The 22,369-nt window shown below is 44.4% G+C and overlaps 1 pseudogene; it reads right to left on the reverse strand.

Annotated features, from left to right (window-relative positions):
- The window catches only part of LOC123732788 (rho GTPase-activating protein 8-like), a 76,770-nt pseudogene that overhangs the window by 18,845 nt on the left and 35,556 nt on the right, over nt 1–22,369 (reverse strand).

The raw sequence follows: 22,369 nt of genomic DNA on the forward strand, positions 1-22,369 counted from the left end.
ATATGGACTACATATAGCAGAACAGACCATAGAGGACATTCTACAGGGGATATGGACTACATATAGCAGAACAGACCATAGAGGACATTCTACAGAGATATGGACTACATATAGCAGAACAGACCATAGAGGACGTTCTACAGGGGATATGGACTACATATAGCAGAACAGACCATAGAGGACATTCTACAGAGATATGGACTACATATAGCAGAACAGACCATAGAGGACGTTCTACAGGGAGATATGGACTACATATAGCAGAACAGACCATAGAGGACATTCTACAGAGATATGGACTACATATAGCAGAACAGACCATAGAGGACATTCTACAGGGGAGATATGGACTACATATAGCAGAACAGACCATAGAGGACATTCTACAGAGATATGGACTACATATAGCAGAACAGACCATAGAGGACATTCTACAGGGGAGATATGGACTACATATAGCAGAACAGACCATAGAGGACATTCTACAGGGGAGATATGGACTACATATAGCAGAACAGACCATAGAGGACATTCTACAGAGATATGGACTACATATAGCAGAACAGACCATAGAGGACATTCTACAGGGAGATATGGACTACATATAGCAGAACAGACCATAGAGGACATTCTACAGGGGAGATATGGACTACATATAGCAGAACAGACCATAGAGGACATTCTACAGAGATATGGACTACATATAGCAGAACAGACCATAGAGGACATTCTACAGAGATATGGACTACATATAGCAGAACAGACCATAGAGGACATTCTACAGAGATATGGACTACATATAGCAGAACAGACCATAGAGGACATTCTACAGGGGAGATATGGACTACATATAGCAGAACAGACCATAGAGGACATTCTACAGGGGAGATATGGACTACATATAGCAGAACAGACCATAGAGGACATTCTACAGAGATATGGACTACATATAGCAGAACAGACCATAGAGGACATTCTACAGGGGGAGATATGGACTACATATAGCAGAACAGACCATAGAGGACATTCTACAGAGATATGGACTACATATAGCAGAACAGACCATAGAGGACATTCTACAGAGATATGGACTACATATAGCAGAACAGACCATAGAGGACATTCTACAGAGATATGGACTACATATAGCAGAACAGACCATAGAGGACATTCTACAGGGGAGATATGGACTACATATAGCAGAACAGACCATAGAGGACGTTCTACAGAGATATGGACTACATATAGCAGAACAGACCATAGAGGACATTCTACAGAGATATGGACTACATAAAGCAGAACAGACCATAGAGGACGTTCTACAGGGGAGATATGGACTACATATAGCAGAACAGACCATAGAGGACATTCTACAGGGGAGATATGGACTACATATAGCAGAACAGACCATAGAGGACATTCTACAGAGATATGGACTACATATAGCAGAACAGACCATAGAGGACATTCTACAGGGGAGATATGGACTACATATAGCAGAACAGACCATAGAGGACATTCTACAGGGGGAGATATGGACTACATATAGCAGAACAGACCATAGAGGACATTCTACAGAGATATGGACTACATATAGCAGAACAGACCATAGAGGACATTCTACAGGGGAGATATGGACTACATATAGCAGAACAGACCATAGAGGACGTTCTACAGAGATATGGACTACATATAGCAGAACAGACCATAGAGGACATTCTACAGAGATATGGACTACATATAGCAGAACAGACCATAGAGGACATTCTACAGGGGAGATATGGACTACATATAGCAGAACAGACCATAGAGGACATTCTACAGGGGGAGATATGGACTACATATAGCAGAACAGACCATAGAGGACATTCTACAGAGATATGGACTACATATAGCAGAACAGACCATAGAGGACATTCTACAGAGATATGGACTACATATAGCAGAACAGACCATACAGGACGTTCTACAGAGATATGGACTACATATAGCAGAACAGACCATAGAGGACATTCTACAGAGATATGGACTACATATAGCAGAACAGACCATAGAGGACATTCTACAGGGGAGATATGGACTACATATAGCAGAACAGACCATAGAGGACATTCTACAGGGGAGATATGGACTACATATAGCAGAACAGACCATAGAGGACGTTCTACAGGGGAGATATGGACTACATATAGCAGAACAGACCATAGAGGACATTCTACAGGGGAGATATGGACTACATATAGCAGAACAGACCATAGAGGACATTCTACAGGGGAGATATGGACTACATATAGCAGAACAGACCATAGAGGACATTCTACAGAGATATGGACTACATATAGCAGAACAGACCATAGAGGACGTTCTACAGAGATATGGACTACATATAGCAGAACAGACCATAGAGGACATTCTACAGGGGAGATATGGACTACATATAGCAGAACAGACCATAGAGGACATTCTACAGAGATATGGACTACATATAGCAGAACAGACCATAGAGGACGTTCTACAGAGATATGGACTACATATAGCAGAACAGACCATAGAGGACATTCTACAGAGATATGGACTACATATAGCAGAACAGACCATAGAGGACATTCTACAGGGGAGATATGGACTACATATAGCAGAACAGACCATAGAGGACATTCTACAGAGATATGGACTACATATAGCAGAACAGACCATAGAGGACATTCTACAGGGGAGATATGGACTACATATAGCAGAACAGACCATAGAGGACGTTCTACAGGGGAGATATGGACTACTCAGTGTACATAAACACCACATATGATATGATGGTCGTGCTGACTCACTGCAGTAGGTGGTGGTGGTTGAGCTGATGGGAGGGGGGCATCAGGCAGCTACTGAAGATAACTAACTTCCTGCCGTAGTTATCATCACCTGGAGAGAACAGAGAGAGAACAGGAGGAGAGAACAGACGGGAACAGGAGGAGAGAACAGAAGGGAACAGGAGGAGAGAACAGAAGGGAACAGGAGGAGAGAACAGAAGGGAACAGGAGGAGAGAACAGGAGAGAGAACAGGAAGAGAGGGAGTACAGGAAGAGAGAGAGAGAGAACAGGAGAGAGAGAGAACAGGAGAGAGAGAGAGAGAGAACAGGAGAGAGAGAGAACAGGAGAGAGAGAGAACAGGAAGTGAGAGAGAACAGGAAGTGAGAGAGAACAGGAGAGAGAGAGAGAACAGGAAGTGAGAGAGAGAACAGGAAGTGAGAGAGAGCAGGAGAGAGAGAGAGAGAGAGAACAGGAAGTGAGAGAGAACAGGAAGTGAGAGAGAACAGGGAGAGAGAGAGAACAGGAAGAGAGAGAGAACAGGAAGAGAGAGAGAACAGGAAGAGAGAGAGAACAGGAAGAGAGAGAGAACAGGAAGAGAGAGAACAGGAGAGAGAGAGAGAACAGGAGAGAGAGAGAACAGGAGAGAGAGAGAACAGGAGAGAGAGAGAACAGGAGAGAGAGAGAACAGGAGAGAGAGAGAACAGGAGAGAGAGAGAACAGGAGAGAGAGAGAGAGAACAGGAAGAGAGAGAGAACAGGAAGAGAGAGAGAACAGGAAGAGAGAGAACAGGAGGGAACAGGAGGAGAGAACAGGAGAGAACAGAGAGAACAGAAGGGAACAGGAGGAGAGAACAGAGAGAACAGGAGGAGAAAGAGAACAGGAGGAGAAAGAGAACAGGAGGAGAAAACAGAGGGAACAGGAGGAGAGAACAGAGAGAACAGGAGAGAGAGAACAGGAGAGAGAGAGAACAGGAGGAGAGAGAGAGAACAGGAGGAGAGAGAGAACAGGAGGAGAGAGAGAACAGGAGGAGAGAGAGAGAACAGGAGGAGAGAGAGAACAGGAGGAGAGAGAGAGAACAGGAGGAGAGAGAGAACAGGAGGAGAGAGAGAGAACAGGAGGGAGAGAGAGAACAGGAGGAGAGAGAGAGAAGGACAGGAGGGAGAGAGAGAGAACAGGAGGAGAGAGAGAGAACGAGGAGGAGAGAGAGAACAGGAGGAGAGAGAGAGAACGAAGAGAGAGAGAGCACATCAGCACATTAATTAATGGTGTTTTCCCACTAATTGATAGCATTTTGGAACATAGCCTACTGCTGTGTGAATTGCTGCCATTTTGTGAAGATTTTCAGGCTAAATTAGGCCGGTGTAGGCCGTGATTGTAAATAAGAATTTGTTCTTAACTGACTTGCTTAGTTTAAATAAAGGTAAAATAAAACATTTAAAAAAACGTTCTGATCTGGTGCATCAGCTTCATTGCTTTTAAAAGGTGTTTTGATGTGAGTGGTTGTATTCATTTGGGATATATTGCATCCCACAACTATCTCAGACTATGTTTGGAATATTTCTCTCTCGCAGAAGGACAAGTCGACCAATAGACCAAACATTGCATTCAGAAAAGTACTCAGAACCTTTGCCTTTTTTTTCACCCCGCATTTTGTTATGTTACAGACTCATTCTAAAATGGATTAAATACATGTTTTTTCCTCATCAATCGACACACACTACCCCATAATGACAAAGCAAAAAATAGATTTTTAGAAAATCTATTAAAAATAAATAAAAAAACAGAAATACCTTATTTACATAAGTATTCAGACTCGAAAAGGAGCTCTGGATGTTTCTACAACTTGATTGGTGGTAAATTTGGAGGTCAAATCTGGAGGTAAAATTTAGCTCCACCTGTGGTAAATTCTATTGATTGGACATGACTTAGAAAAGCACACACCTGTCTATATAAGGTCCCACGGTTGACAGTGCACGTCAGAGCAAAAACCAAGCCATGAGGTCAAAGGAATTGGCCCGTAGAGCACTTTGTGACATCGGTTGATGTAAAAAGGGCTTTATAAATACACTTCAATGATAAATCTGATTGATAGAGCTCCGAGACAGGATTGTGTCGAGGCACAGATCTGGGGGAAGGGTACCAACAACAAAAAAATGTCTGCAGCATTGAAGGTCCCCAAGAACACAGTGGCCTCCATCATTCTTAAATGGAAGACGTTTGGAACCACCAAGACTCTTCCTAGAGCTGGCCGCCCGGCCAAACTGAGCAATCGGAGGAGAAGGGCCTTGGTCAGGGAGGTGACCAAGAACCTGATGGTCACTCTGACAGAGCTCCAGAGTTCCTCTGTGGAGATGGGAGAATCTTCCAGAAGGACAACCATCTCTGCAGCACTCCACCAATCAGGCCTTTATGGTAGAGTAGCCAGACGGAAGCCACTCCTCAGTAAAAGGCACATGACAGCCCGCTTGGAGTTTGGCAAAAGGCATCTAAAGGACTCAGACCTTGAGAAACAAGATTCTCTGGTCTGATGAAACCAAGATTGAATTCTTTGGCCTGAATGCCAAGCTTCACATCTGGAGGAAACCTGGCACCATCCCTACGGTGAAGCATGGTGGTGGCAGCATCACACTGTGGGGATGTTTTTCAGCAGCAGGGGCTGGGAGACTAGTCAGGATCGAGGGAAAGATGAACGGAGCAAAGAACTGAGAGATCCTAGATGAAAACCTGCTCCAGAGCACTCAGGACCTCAGACTGGGGCGAAGGTTCACCTTCCAACAGGACAACGACCCTAAGCACACAGACAAGACAATGCAGGAGTGGCTTCGGGACAAGTCTCTGAATGTCCTTGAGTGGCCCAGCCAGAGCCCGGACTTGAACCCAATCAAACATCTCTGGAGAGACCTGAAAATAGCTGTGCAGCGACGCTCCCCATCCAACCTAACAGACCTTGAGAGGATCTGTCGAGAAGAATGGGAGAAACTCCCCAAATACAGGTGTGCCAAGCTTGTAGCTTCATTTCCAAGAAGACTCGATGCTGTAATCACTGCCAAAGGTGCTTCAACAAAGTACTGAGTAAAGGGTCTGAATACTTATGTAAATGAGATTTCAGTTTTTTTATTTGTAATAAATTCGCAAACATTTCTCAACCTGTTTACGCTTTGTCATTATGGGGTATTGTGATGTCATTATGGGGTATTGTGATGTCATTATGGGGTATTGTGATGTCATTATGGGGTATTGTGATGTCATTATGGGGTATTGTGATGTCATTATGGGGTATTGTGATGTCATTATGGGGTATTGTGTGTAGATTGATGAGGAGGAAAAAACAATTTAATACATTTTAGAATAAGGCTGTAAACGTAACAAAATATGGAAATTGGAGGACTGAATACTTTCCAAATGCTCTCTAGGTCAACTTTTGTACTTATAGGGGATAGTAGATTGACATAGGCTAGTGCTTTCGCTGTTCGTTAGGCCTACTCAGCTTGTTGGCTGATGAAAATGTTAAAAGTAAATGTAGACAGTTCTTCCAACATCTTCAATTTGTATTTTATTTATTTCACCTTTGTTTAACCAGGTAGGCAAGTTGAGAACAAGTTGTCATTTACAACTGCGACCTGACCAAGAATAAAGCAAAGCAGTGCGACAAAAACAACAACACAGAGTTACACTTGGAGTAAACAAACATACAGTCAATAATACAGTAGAGAAAAAAAGAAAGTCTATATACAGTGTGTGTAAAAGGCGTGAGGAGGTAAGGCAATAAATGAGCCGTAGTAGCAAAGTAATTACAATTTAGCAGATTAACACTGGAGTGATAGATGAGCAGATGATGATGAACAGATGAAGATGTGCATGTAGAGATACTGGGGTGCAAAAAGAGCAAAATGCGCCTTGGAATCTGATAGGAAGAACGAGCTCTGTTACGTCCTCCGATTTCTATTCCATTCAGCCATTTTAAATTCTATTCTTCATACTATAAAATAACACCACAATGCTACACTAGTCTGCTAAATGAACTAGTGTAGCCCCACAGCCATATGACATAACCACATCAGGACGTGCTAAATGAACTAGTGTAGCCCCACAGCCATATGACATAACCACATCAGGACGTGCTAAATGAACTAGTGTAGCCCCACAGCCATATGACATAACCACATCAGGACCTGCTAAATGAACTAGTGTAGCCCTACAGCCATATGACATAACCACATCAGGACCTGCTAAATGAACTAGTGTAGTCCACAGCCATATGACATAACCACATCAGGACCTGCTAAATGAACTAGTGTAGCCCCACAGCCATATGACATAACCACATCAGGACATGCTAAATGAACTAGTGTAGTAGCCCACAGCCATATGACATAACCACATCAGGACCTGCTAAATGAACTAGTGAAGTAGTCCACAGCCATATGACATAACCACATCAGGACCTGCTAAATGAACTAGTGTAGCCCCACAGCCATATGACATAACCACATCAGGACCTGCTAAATGAACTAGTGTAGTAGCCCCACAGCCATATGACATAACCACATCAGGACCTGCTAAATGAACTAGTGTAGTAGTCCACAGCCATATGACATAACCACATCAGGACCTGCTAAATGAACTAGTGTAGTAGCCCCACAGCCATATGACATAACCACATCAGGACCTGCTAAATGAACTAGTGTAGCCCCACAGCCATATGACATAACCACATCAGGACCTGCTAAATGAACTAGTGTAGTAGCCCACAGCCATATGACATAACCACATCAGGACCTGCTAAATGAACTAGTGTAGTAGTCCACAGCCATATGACATAACCACATCAGGACCTGCTAAATGAACTAGTGTAGTAGTCCACAGCCATATGACATAACCACATCAGGACCTGCTAAATGAACTAGTGTAGTAGTCCACAGCCATATGACATAACCACATCAGGACCTGCTAAATGAACTAGTGTAGCCCCACAGCCATATGACATAACCACATCAGGACCTGCTAAATGAACTAGTGTAGTAGTCCACAGCCATATGACATAACCACATCAGGACCTGCTAAATGAACTAGTGTAGTAGCCCACAGCCATATGACATAACCACATCAGGACCTGCTAAATGAACTAGTGTAGTAGCCCACAGCCATATGACATAACCACATCATGACCTGCTAAATGAACTAGTGTAGTAGCCCACAGCCATATGACATAACCACATCAGGACCTGCTAAATGAACTAGTGTAGCCCCACAGCCATATGACATAACCACATCAGGACCTGCTAAATGAACTAGTGTAGTAGCCCACAGCCATATGACATAACCACATCAGGACCTGCTAAATGAACTAGTGTAGCCCCACAGCCATATGACATAACCACATCAGGACCTGCTAAATGAACTAGTGTAGCCCCACAGCCATATGACATAACCACATCAGGACCTGCTAAATGAACTAGTGTAGCCCCACAGCCATATGACATAACCACATCAGGACCTGTTAAATGAACTAGTGTAGTAGCCCACAGCCATATGACATAACCACATCAGGACCTGCTAAATGAACTAGTGTAGTAGTCCACAGCCATATGACATAACCACATCAGGACCTGCTAAATGAACTAGTGTAGTAGCCCACAGCCATATGACATAACCACATCAGGACCTGCTAAATGAACTAGTGTAGTAGCCCACAGCCATATGACATAACCACATCAGGACCTGCTAAATGAACTAGTGTAGCCCCACAGCCATATGACATAACCACATCAGGACCTGCTAAATGAACTAGTGTAGTAGCCCCACAGCCATATGACATAACCACATCAGGACCTGCTAAATAAACTAGTGTAGTAGCCCACAGCCATATGACATAACCACATCAGGACCTGCTAAATGAACTAGTGTAGCCCCACAGCCATATGACATAACCACATCAGGACCTGCTAAATGAACTAGTGTAGCCCCACAGCCATATGACATAACCACATCAGGACCTGCTAAATGAACTAGTGTAGTAGCCCACAGCCATATGACATAACCACATCAGGACCTGCTAAATGAACTAGTGTAGCCCCACAGCCATATGACATAACCACACCAGGACCTGCTAAATGAACTAGTGTAGTAGCCCCACAGCCATATGACATAACCACATCAGGACCTGCTAAATGAACTAGTGTAGTAGCCTACAGCCATATGACATAACCACATCAGGACCTGCTAAATGAACTAGTGTAGTAGTCCACAGCCATATGACATAACCACATCAGGACCTGCTAAATGAACTAGTGTAGTAGTCCACAGCCATATGACATAACCACATCAGGACCTGCTAAATGAACTAGTGTAGCCCCACAGCCATATGACATAACCACATCAGGACCTGCTAAATGAACTAGTGTAGTAGTCCACAGCCATATGACATAACCACATCAGGACCTGCTAAATGAACTAGTGTAGTAGCCCACAGCCATATGACATAACCACATCAGGACCTGCTAAATGAACTAGTGTAGTAGTCCACAGCCATATGACATAACCACATCAGGACCTGCTAAATGAACTAGTGTAGCCCCACAGCCATATGACATAACCACATCAGGACCTGCTAAATGAACTAGTGTAGCTCCACAGCCATATGACATAACCACATCAGGACCTGCTAAATGAACTAGTGTAGTAGCCCACAGCCATATGACATAACCACATCAGGACCTGCTAAATGAACTAGTGTAGTAGCCCACAGCCATATGACATAACCACATCAGGACCTGCTAAATGAACTAGTGTAGCCCCACAGCCATATGACATAACCACATCAGGACCTGCTAAATGAACTAGTGTAGTAGCCCACAGCCATATGACATAACCACATCAGGACCTGCTAAATGAACTAGTGTAGCCCCACAGCCATATGACATAACCACATCAGGACCTGCTAAATGAACTAGTGTAGTAGTCCACAGCCATATGACATAACCACATCAGGACCTGCTAAATGACCTAGTGTAGCCCCACAGCCATATGACATAACCACATCAGGACCTGCTAAATGACCTAGTGTAGCCCCACAGCCATATGACATAACCACATCAGGACCTGTTAAATGAACTAGTGTAGTAGCCCACAGCCATATGACATAACCACATCAGGACCTGCTAAATGAACTAGTGTAGTAGCCCACAGCCATATGACATAACCACATCAGGACCTGCTAAATGAACTAGTGTAGTCCACAGCCATATGACATAACCACATCAGGACCTGCTAAATGAACTAGTGTAGCCCCACAGCCATATGACATAACCACATCAGGACCTGCTAAATGAACTAGTGTAGCCCCACAGCCATATGACATAACCACATCAGGACCTGCTAAATGAACTAGTGTAGCCCCACAGCCATATGACATAACCACATCAGGACCTGCTAAATGAACTAGTGTAGTAGCCCACAGCCATATGACATAACCACATCAGGACCTGCTAAATGAACTAGTGTAGCCCCACAGCCATATGACATAACCACATCAGGACGTGCTAAATGAACTAGTGTAGTAGCCCACAGCCATATGACATAACCACATCAGGACCTGCTAAATGAACTAGTGTAGCCCCACAGCCATATGACATAACCACATCAGGACCTGCTAAATGAACTAGTGTAGTAGCCCACAGCCACATGACATAACCACATCAGGACCTGCTAAATGAACTAGTGTAGCCCCACAGCCATATGACATAACCACATCAGGACCTGCTAAATGAACTAGTGTAGTAGCCCACAGCCATATGACATAACCACACCAGGACCTGCTAAATGAACTAGTGTAGTAGTCCACAGCCATATGACATAACCACATCAGGACCTGCTAAATGAACTAGTGTAGTAGCCCACAGCCATATGACATAACCACATCAGGACCTGCTAAATGAACTAGTGTAGTAGCCTACAGCCATATGACATAACCACATCAGGACCTGCTAAATGAACTAGTGTAGCCCCACAGCCATATGACATAACCACATCAGGACCTGCTAAATGAACTAGTGTAGTAGTCCACAGCCATATGACATAACCACATCAGGACCTGTTAAATGAACTAGTGTAGTAGCCCACAGCCATATGACATAACCACATCAGGACCTGCTAAATGAACTAGTGTAGCCCCACAGCCATATGACATAACCACATCAGGACCTGTTAAATGAACTAGTGTAGTAGCCCACAGCCATATGACATAACCACATCAGGACCTGCTAAATGAACTAGTGTAGTAGTCCACAGCCATATGACATAACCACATCAGGACCTGCTAAATGAACTAGTGTAGCCTCACAGCCATATGACATAACCACATCAGGACCTGCTAAATGAACTAGTGTAGTAACCCACAGCCATATGACATAACCACATCAGGACCTGCTAAATGAACTAGTGTAGCCCCACAGCCATATGACATAACCACATCAGGACCTGCTAAATGAACTAGTGTAGTAGCCCACAGCCATATGACATAACCACATCAGGACCTGCTAAATGAACTAGTGTAGTAGCCCACAGCCATATGACATAACCACATCAGGACCTGCTAAATGAACTAGTGTAGTAGCCCACAGCCATATGACATAACCACATCAGGACCTGCTAAATGAACTAGTGTAGTAGCCCACAGCCATATGACATAACCACATCAGGACCTGCTAAATGAACTAGTGTAGTAGTCCACAGCCATATGACATAACCACATCAGGACCTGCTAAATGAACTAGTGTAGTAGCCCACAGCCATATGACATAACCACATCAGGACCTGCTAAATGAACTAGTGTAGTAGTCCACAGCCATATGACATAACCACATCAGGACCTGCTAAATGAACTAGTGTAGCCCCACAGCCATATGACATAACCACATCAGGACCTGCTAAATGAACTAGTGTAGTAGTCCACAGCCATATGACATAACCACATCAGGACCTGCTAAATGAACTAGTGTAGCCCCACAGCCATATGACATAACCACATCAGGACCTGCTAAATGAACTAGTGTAGTAGCCCACAGCCATATGACATAACCACATCAGGACCTGCTAAATGAACTAGTGTAGTAGTCCACAGCCATATGACATAACCACATCAGGACCTGCTAAATGAACTAGTGTAGTAGCCCACAGCCACATGACATAACCACATCAGGACCTGCTAAATGAACTAGTGTAGCCCCACAGCCATATGACATAACCACATCAGGACCTGCTAAATGAACTAGTGTAGTAGCCCACAGCCATATGACATAACCACATCAGGACCTGCTAAATGAACTAGTGTAGCCCCACAGCCATATGACATAACCACATCAGGACCTGCTAAATGAACTAGTGTAGTAGCCCACAGCCATATGACATAACCACACCAGGACCTGCTAAATGAACTAGTGTAGTAGTCCACAGCCATATGACATAACCACATCAGGACCTGCTAAATGAACTAGTGTAGTAGTCCCACAGCCATATGACATAACCACATCAGGACCTGCTAAATGAACTAGTGTAGCCCCACAGCCATATGACATAACCACATCAGGACCTGCTAAATGAACTAGTGTAGCCCCACAGCCATATGACATAACCACATCAGGACCTGCTAAATGAACTAGTGTAGCCCCACAGCCATATGACATAACCACATCATGACCTGCTAAATGAACTAGTGTAGTAGCCTACAGCCATATGACATAACCACATCAGGACCTGCTAAATGAACTAGTGTAGCCCCACAGCCATATGACATAACCACATCATGACCTGTTAAATGAACTAGTGTAGTAGCCCACAGCCATATGACATAACCACATCAGGACCTGCTAAATGAACTAGTGTAGCCCACAGCCATATGACATAACCACATCAGGACCTGCTAAATGAACTAGTGTAGTAGCCCACAGCCATATGACATAACCACATCAGGACCTGCTAAATGAACTAGTGTAGTAGTCCACAGCCATATGACATAACCACATCAGGACCTGCTAAATGAACTAGTGTAGCCCCACAGCCATATGACATAACCACATCAGGACCTGCTAAATGAACTAGTGTAGCCCCACAGCCATATGACATAACCACATCAGGACCTGCTAAATGAACTAGTGTAGTAGTCCACAGCCATATGACATAACCACATCAGGACCTGCTAAATGAACTAGTGTAGTCCACAGCCATATGACATAACCACATCAGGACCTGTTAAATGAACTAGTGTAGTAGCCCACAGCCATATGACATAACCACATCAGGACCTGCTAAATGAACTAGTGTAGTAGCCCACAGCCATAACCACATCAGGACCTGTTAAATGAACTAGTGTAGCCCCACAGCCATATGACATAACCACATCAGGACCTGCTAAATGAACTAGTGTAGTAGTCCACAGCCATGACATAACCACATCAGGACCTGCTAAATGAACTAGTGTAGCCCCACAGCCATATGACATAACCACATCAGGACCTGCTAAATGAACTAGTGTAGCCCCACAGCCATATGACATAACCACATCAGGACCTGCTAAATGAACTAGTGTAGCCCCACAGCCACATGACATAACCACATCAGGACCTGCTAAATGAACTAGTGTAGCCCCACAGCCATATGACATAACCACATCAGGACCTGCTAAATGAACTAGTGTAGCCCCACAGCCATATGACATAACCACATCAGGACCTGCTAAATGAACTAGTGTAGCCCCACAGCCATATGACATAACCACATCAGGACCTGCTAAATGAACTAGTGTAGTAGTCCACAGCCATGACATAACCACATCAGGACCTGCTAAATGAACTAGTGTAGCCCCACAGCCATATGACATAACCACATCAGGACCTGCTAAATGAACTAGTGTAGCCCCACAGCCATATGACATAACCACATCAGGACCTGCTAAATGAACTAGTGTAGCCCCACAGCCACATGACATAACCACATCAGGACCTGCTAAATGAACTAGTGTAGTAGCCCACAGCCATATGACATAACCACATCAGGACCTGCTAAATGAACTAGTGTAGTAGCCCACAGCCATATGACATAACCACATCAGGACCTGCTAAATGAACTAGTGTAGTAGCCCACAGCCATATGACATAACCACATCAGGACCTGCTAAATGAACTAGTGTAGCCCCACAGCCATATGACATAACCACATCATGACCTGTTAAATGAACTAGTGTAGCCCCACAGCCATATGACATAACCACATCAGGACCTGCTAAATGAACTAGTGTAGTAGCCCACAGCCATATGACATAACCACATCAGGACCTGCTAAATGACCTAGTGTAGCCCCACAGCCATATGACATAACCACATCAGGACCTGCTAAATGACCTAGTGTAGCCCCACAGCCATATGACATAACCACATCAGGACCTGTTAAATGAACTAGTGTAGCCCCACAGCCATATGACATAACCACATCAGGACCTGCTAAATGAACTAGTGTAGTAGTCCACAGCCATATGACATAACCACATCAGGACCTGCTAAATGAACTAGTGTAGTAGCCCACAGCCATATGACATAACCACATCAGGACCTGCTAAATGAACTAGTGTAGCCCCACAGCCATATGACATAACCACATCAGGACCTGCTAAATGAACTAGTGTAGCCCCACAGCCATATGACATAACCACATCAGGACCTGCTAAATGAACTAGTGTAGTAGCCCACAGCCATATGACATAACCACATCAGGACCTGCTAAATGAACTAGTGTAGTAGCCTACAGCCATATGACATAACCACATCAGGACCTGCTAAATGAACTAGTGTAGCCCCACAGCCATATGACATAACCACATCAGGACCTGCTAAATGAACTAGTGTAGTAGTCCACAGCCATATGACATAACCACATCAGGACCTGTTAAATGAACTAGTGTAGTAGCCCACAGCCATATGACATAACCACATCAGGACCTGCTAAATGAACTAGTGTAGTAGCCCACAGCCATATGACATAACCACATCAGGACCTGCTAAATGAACTAGTGTAGCCCCACAGCCATATGACATAACCACATCAGGACCTGTTAAATGAACTAGTGTAGTAGCCCACAGCCATATGACATAACCACATCAGGACCTGCTAAATGAACTAGTGTAGTAGTCCACAGCCATATGACATAACCACATCAGGACCTGCTAAATGAACTAGTGTAGCCTCACAGCCATATGACATAACCACATCAGGACCTGCTAAATGAACTAGTGTAGTAACCCACAGCCATATGACATAACCACATCAGGACCTGCTAAATGAACTAGTGTAGCCCCACAGCCATATGACATAACCACATCAGGACCTGCTAAATGAACTAGTGTAGTAGCCCACAGCCATATGACATAACCACATCAGGACCTGCTAAATGAACTAGTGTAGTAGCCCACAGCCATATGACATAACCACATCAGGACCTGCTAAATGAACTAGTGTAGTAGCCCACAGCCATATGACATAACCACATCAGGACCTGCTAAATGAACTAGTGTAGTAGCCCACAGCCATATGACATAACCACATCAGGACCTGCTAAATGAACTAGTGTAGCCCCACAGCCATATGACATAACCACATCAGGACCTGCTAAATGAACTAGTGTAGTAGCCCACAGCCATATGACATAACCACATCAGGACCTGCTAAATGAACTAGTGTAGTAGCCCACAGCCATATGACATAACCACATCAGGACCTGCTAAATGAACTAGTGTAGTAGTCCACAGCCATATGACATAACCACATCAGGACCTGCTAAATGAACTAGTGTAGCCCCACAGCCATATGACATAACCACATCAGGACCTGCTAAATGAACTAGTGTAGTAGTCCACAGCCATATGACATAACCACATCAGGACCTGCTAAATGAACTAGTGTAGCCCCACAGCCATATGACATAACCACATCAGGACCTGCTAAATGAACTAGTGTAGTAGCCCACAGCCATATGACATAACCACATCAGGACCTGCTAAATGAACTAGTGTAGTAGTCCACAGCCATATGACATAACCACATCAGGACCTGCTAAATGAACTAGTGTAGTAGCCCACAGCCATATGACATAACCACATCAGGACCTGCTAAATGAACTAGTGTAGCCCCACAGCCATATGACATAACCACATCAGGACCTGCTAAATGAACTAGTGTAGTAGCCCACAGCCATATGACATAACCACATCAGGACCTGCTAAATGAACTAGTGTAGCCCCACAGCCATATGACATAACCACATCAGGACCTGTTAAATGAACTAGTGTAGTAGCCTACAGCCATATGACATAACCACATCAGGACCTGCTAAATGAACTAGTGTAGCCCCACAGCCATATGACATAACCACATCATGACCTGTTAAATGAACTAGTGTAGTAGCCCACAGCCATATGACATAACCACATCAGGACCTGCTAAATGAACTAGTGTAGCCCCACAGCCATATGACATAACCACATCAGGACCTGCTAAATGAACTAGTGTAGTAGCCCACAGCCATATGACATAACCACATCAGGACCTGCTAAATGAACTAGTGTAGTAGTCCACAGCCATATGACATAACCACATCAGGACCTGCTAAATGAACTAGTGTAGCCCCACAGCCATATGACATAACCACATCAGGACCTGCTAAATGAACTAGTGTAGCCCCACAGCCATATGACATAACCACATCAGGACCTGCTAAATGAACTAGTGTAGTAGTCCACAGCCATATGACATAACCACATCAGGACCTGCTAAATGAACTAGTGTAGTCCACAGCCATATGACATAACCACATCAGGACCTGTTAAATGAACTAGTGTAGTAGTCCACAGCCATATGACATAACCACATCAGGACCTGCTAAATGAACTAGTGTAGCCCCACAGCCATATGACATAACCACATCAGGACCTGCTAAATGAACTAGTGTAGTAGTCCACAGCCATATGACATAACCACATCAGGACCTGCTAAATGAACTAGTGTAGCCCACAGCCATATGACATAACCACATCAGGACCTGCTAAATGAACTAGTGTAGTAGCCCACAGCCATAACCACATCAGGACCTGTTAAATGAACTAGTGTAGCCCCACAGCCATATGACATAACCACATCAGGACCTGCTAAATGAACTAGTGTAGTAGTCCACAGCCATGACATAACCACATCAGGACCTGCTAAATGAACTAGTGTAGCCCCACAGCCACATGACATAACCACATCAGGACCTGCTAAATGAACTAGTGTAGCCCACAGCCATATGACATAACCACATCAGGACCTGCTAAATGAACTAGTGTAGTAGTCCACAGCCTTATGACATAACCACATCAGGACCTGCTAAATGAACTAGTGTAGCCCCACAGCCATATGACATAACCACATCAGGACCTGCTAAATGAACTAGTGTAGCCCCACAGCCATATGACATAACCACATCAGGACCTGCTAAATGAACTAGTGTAGCCCCACAGCCATATGACATAACCACATCAGGACCTGCTAAATGAACTAGTGTAGCCCCACAGCCATATGACATAACCACATCAGGACCTGCTAAATGAACTAGTGTAGCCCCACAGCCACATGACATAACCACATCAGGACCTGCTAAATGAACTAGTGTAGTAGCCCACAGCCATATGACATAACCACATCAGGACCTGCTAAATGAACTAGTGTAGTAGCCCACAGCCATATGACATAACCACATCAGGACCTGCTAAATGAACTAGTGTAGTAGCCCACAGCCATATGACATAACCACATCATGACCTGCTAAATGAACTAGTGTCGCCCCACAGCCATATGACATAACCACATCATGACCTGCTAAATGAACTAGTGTAGCCCACAGCCATATGACATAACCACATCAGGACCTGCTAAATGAACTAGTGTAGTAGCCCCACAGCCATATGACATAACCACATCAGGACCTGCTAAATGAACTAGTGTAGTAGCCCACAGCCATATGACATAACCACATCAGGACCTGCTAAATGAACTAGTGTAGTAGCCCACAGCCATATGACATAACCACATCAGGACCTGCTAAATGAACTAGTGTAGCCCCACAGCCATATGACATAACCACATCAGGACCTGCTAAATGAACTAGTGTAGCCCCACAGCCATATGACATAACCACATCAGGACCTGCTAAATGAACTAGTGTAGTCCACAGCCATATGACATAACCACATCAGGACCTGCTAAATGAACTAGTGTAGTAGCCCCACAGCCATATGACATAACCACATCAGGACCTGCTAAATGAACTAGTGTAGCCCCACAGCCATATGACATAACCACATCAGGACCTGCTAAATGAACTAGTGTAGTAGTCCACAGCCATATGACATAACCACATCAGGACCTGCTAAATGAACTAGTGTAGTCCACAGCCATATGACATAACCACATCAGGACCTGCTAAATGAACTAGTGTAGTCCACAGCCATATGACATAACCACATCAGGACCTGCTAAATGAACTAGTGTAGTAGCCCACAGCCATATGACATAACCACATCAGGACCTGCTAAATGAACTAGTGTAGTAGCCCACAGCCATATGACATAACCACATCAGGACCTGCTAAATGAACTAGTGTAGTAGCCCACAGCCATATGACATAACCACATCAGGACCTGCTAAATGAACTAGTGTAGCCCCACAGCCATATGACATAACCACATCAGGACCTGCTAAATGAACTAGTGTAGCCCCACAGCCATATGACATAACCACATCAGGACCTGCTAAATGAACTAGTGTAGTAGTCCACAGCCATATGACATAACCACATCAGGACCTGCTAAATGAACTAGTGTAGTAGTCCACAGCCATATGACATAACCACATCAGGACCTGCTAAATGAACTAGTGTAGCCCACAGCCATATGACATAACCACATCAGGACCTGCTAAATGAACTAGTGTAGTAGCCCACAGCCATATGACATAACCACATCAGGACCTGCTAAATGAACTAGTGTAGTAGCCCACAGCCATATGACATAACCACATCAGGACCTGCTAAATGAACTAGTGTAGCCCCACAGCCATATGACATAACCACATCAGGACCTGCTAAATGAACTAGTGTAGCCCCACAGCCATATGACATAACCACATCAGGACCTGCTAAATGAACTAGTGTAGCCCCACAGCCATATGACATAACCACATCAGGACCTGCTAAATGAACTAGTGTAGCCCCACAGCCATATGACATAACCACATCAGGACCTGCTAAATGAACTAGTGTAGCCCACAGCCATATGACATAACCACATCATGACCTGCTAAATGAACTAGTGTAGTAGCCCACAGCCATATGACATAACCACATCAGGACCTGCTAAATGAACTAGTGTAGTAGCCCACAGCCATATGACATAACCACATCAGGACCTGCTAAATGAACTAGGTGTAGCCCCACAGCCATATGACATAACCACATCAGGACCTGCTAAATGAACTAGTGTAGCCCCACAGCCATATGACATAACCACATCAGGACCTGCTAAATGAACTAGTGTAGTAGCCCACAGCCATATGACATAACCACATCAGGACCTGCTAAATGAACTAGTGTAGTAGCCCACAGCCATATGACATAACCACATCAGGACCTGCTAAATGAACTAGTGTAGCCCCACAGCCATGACATAACCACATCAGGACCTGCTAAATGAACTAGTGTAGTAGTCCACAGCCATATGACATAACCACATCAGGACCTGCTAAATGAACTAGTGTAGCTCCACAGCCATGACATAACCACATCAGGACCTGCTAAATGAACTAGTGTAGTCCACAGCCATATGACATAACCACATCAGGACCTGCTAAATGAACTAGTGTAGCCCCACAGCCATATGACATAACCACATCAGGACCTGCTAAATGAACTAGTGTAGTAGCCCACAGCCATATGACATAACCACATCAGGACCTGCTAAATGAACTAGTGTAGCCCCACAGCCATATGACATAACCACATCAGGACCTGCTAAATGAACTAGTGTAGCCCCACAGCCATATGACATAACCACATCAGGACCTGCTAAATGAACTAGTGTAGTAGCCCACAGCCATATGACATAACCACATCAGGACCTGCTAAATGAACTAGTGTAGTAGCCCACAGCCATATGACATAACCACATCAGGACCTGCTAAATGAACTAGTGTAGTAGCCCACAGCCATATGACATAACCACATCAGGACCTGCTAAATGAACTAGTGTAGCCTCACAGCCATATGACATAACCACACCAGGACCTGCTAAATGAACTAGTGTAGTAGCCCACAGCCATATGACATAACCACATCAGGACGTGCTAAATGAACTAGTGTAGCCCCACAGCCATATGACATAACCACATCAGGACCTGCTAAATGAACTAGTGTAGCCCCACAGCCATATGACATAACCACATCAGGACCTGCTAAATGAACTAGTGTAGTAGCCCACAGCCATATGACATAACCACATCAGGACCTGCTAAATGAACTAGTGTAGCCTCACAGCCATATGACATAACCACATCAGGACCTGCTAAATGAACTAGTGTAGCCTCACAGCCATATGACATAACCACACCAGGACCTGCTAAATGAACTAGTGTAGTAGCCCACAGCCATATGACATAACCACATCAGGACGTGCTAAATGAACTAGTGTAGCCCCACAGCCATATGACATAACCACATCAGGACCTGCTAAATGAACTAGTGTAGCCCCACAGCCATATGACATAACCACATCAGGACCTGCTAAATGAACTAGTGTAGTAGCCCACAGCCATATGACATAACCACATCAGGACCTGTTAAATGAACTAGTGTAGCCCCACAGCCATATGACATAACCACATCAGGACCTGCTAAATGAACTAGTGTAGTAGCCCCACAGCCATATGACATAACCACATCAGGACCTGCTAAATGAACTAGTGTAGTAGCCCACAGCCACATGACATAACCACATCAGGACCTGTTAAATGAACTAGTGTAGCCCCACAGCCATATGACATAACCACATCAGGACCTGCTAAATGAACTAGTGTAGTAGCCCCACAGCCATATGACATAACCACATCAGGACCTGCTAAATGAACTAGTGTAGCCCCACAGCCATATGACATAACAACATCAGGACCTGCTAAATGAACTAGTGTAGCCCCACAGCCATATGACATAACCACATCAGGACCTGCTAAATGAACTAGTGTAGTAGTCCACAGCCATATGACATAACCACATCAGGACCTGCTAAATGAACTAGTGTAGTCCACAGCCATATGACATAACCACATCAGGACCTGCTAAATGAACTATTGTAGTAGCCCCACAGCCATATGACATAACCACATCAGGACCTGCTAAATGAACTAGTGTAGCCCCACAGCCATATGACATAACCACATCAGGACCTGCTAAATGAACTAGTGTAGTAGTCCACAGCCATATGACATAACCACATCAGGACCTGCTAAATGAACTAGTGTAGTCCACAGCCATATGACATAACCACATCAGGACCTGCTAAATGAACTAGTGTAGTAGCCCCACAGCCATATGACATAACCACATCAGGACCTGCTAAATGAACTAGTGTAGTAGCCCACAGCCATATGACATAACCACATCAGGACCTGCTAAATGAACTAGTGTAGTAGTCCACAGCCATATGACATAACCACATCAGGACCTGCTAAATGAACTAGTGTAGTAGCCCACAGCCATATGACATAACCACATCAGGACCTGCTAAATGAACTAGTGTAGCCCCACAGCCATATGACATAACCACATCAGGACCTGCTAAATGAACTAGTGTAGCCCCACAGCCATATGACATAACCACATCAGGACCTGCTAAATGAACTAGTGTAGTAGCCCACAGCCATATGACATAACCACATCAGGACCTGCTAAATGAACTAGTGTAGTAGCCCACAGCCATATGACATAACCACATCAGGACCTGCTAAATGAACTAGTGTAGTAGCCCACAGCCATATGACATAACCACATCAGGACCTGCTAAATGAACTAGTGTAGCCTCACAGCCATATGACATAACCACACCAGGACCTGCTAAATGAACTAGTGTAGTAGCCCACAGCCATATGACATAACCACATCAGGACGTGCTAAATGAACTAGTGTAGCCCCACAGCCATATGACATAACCACATCAGGACCTGCTAAATGAACTAGTGTAGTAGCCCACAGCCATATGACATAACCACATCAGGACCTGTTAAATGAACTAGTGTAGCCCCACAGCCATATGACATAACCACATCAGGACCTGCTAAATGAACTAGTGTAGTAGCCCCACAGCCATATGACATAACCACATCAGGACCTGCTAAATGAACTAGTGTAGTAGCCCACAGCCACATGACATAACCACATCAGGACCTGTTAAATGAACTAGTGTAGCCCCACAGCCATATGACATAACCACATCAG

Source organism: Salmo salar, unplaced genomic scaffold (genome assembly GCF_905237065.1).
Source record: "Salmo salar unplaced genomic scaffold, Ssal_v3.1, whole genome shotgun sequence".
NCBI classification, from domain to species: Eukaryota; Metazoa; Chordata; class Actinopteri; order Salmoniformes; family Salmonidae; genus Salmo; species Salmo salar.